Genomic DNA, 657 nt, shown 5'->3' on the forward strand with positions numbered 1-657 from the left:
TTCCTTTCTTTCCTTTCTTTCTTTCCTTTCTTCTTTCTTTCTGCCTTTCTCTTTCTTTCTTCCTTCCTTCCTTCCTTCCTTCCTTCCTTCCTTCCTTTCTTTCTTTCTTTCTTTCTTTCTTTCTTTCTTTCTTTCTTTCTTTCTTTCTTCCTTCCTTCCTTCCTTCCTTCCTTCCTTTCTTCCTTTCTTCCTTCCTTNTCCTCAGCTCCAGTTGGTAAGCAGGGCAGGGCTGACTTTTTACGCTGCTTCATGTCTGGGCAAGTTAAGTTTCTTTCTTTCTTTCTTTCTTTTTTTCTTTCTTTCTTTCTTTCTTTCCTTTCTTTCCTTTCTTTCCTTTCTTCTTTCTGCCTTTCTCTTTCTTTCTTCCTTCCTTCCTTCCTTTCTTTCTTTCTTTCTTTCTTTCTTTCTTTCTTTCTTTCTTTCTTTCTTTCTTCCTCCCTTCCTCCCTTCCTCCCTCCCTCCCTTCCTCCCTCCCTTCCTTCCTTCCTTCCCTTTTTTAAGAACCACACTTTTAATTCATAATAAAAATTTACTACTTGATTGTTTTTAAGTCAACCAGGTGCAAGCACCTGTTAACAAAGATCTTCAATAAAAAAAAAGAGAATGAGAAGAAACTCGTATTTTGGAAAGGGGAAACATTCAGACAAAGTCTCAAGT

The sequence above is a fragment of the Crocuta crocuta genome, unplaced genomic scaffold, assembly GCF_008692635.1.
Source record: "Crocuta crocuta isolate KB4526 unplaced genomic scaffold, BGI_CrCroc_1.0 scaffold6, whole genome shotgun sequence".
NCBI classification, from domain to species: Eukaryota; Metazoa; Chordata; class Mammalia; order Carnivora; family Hyaenidae; genus Crocuta; species Crocuta crocuta.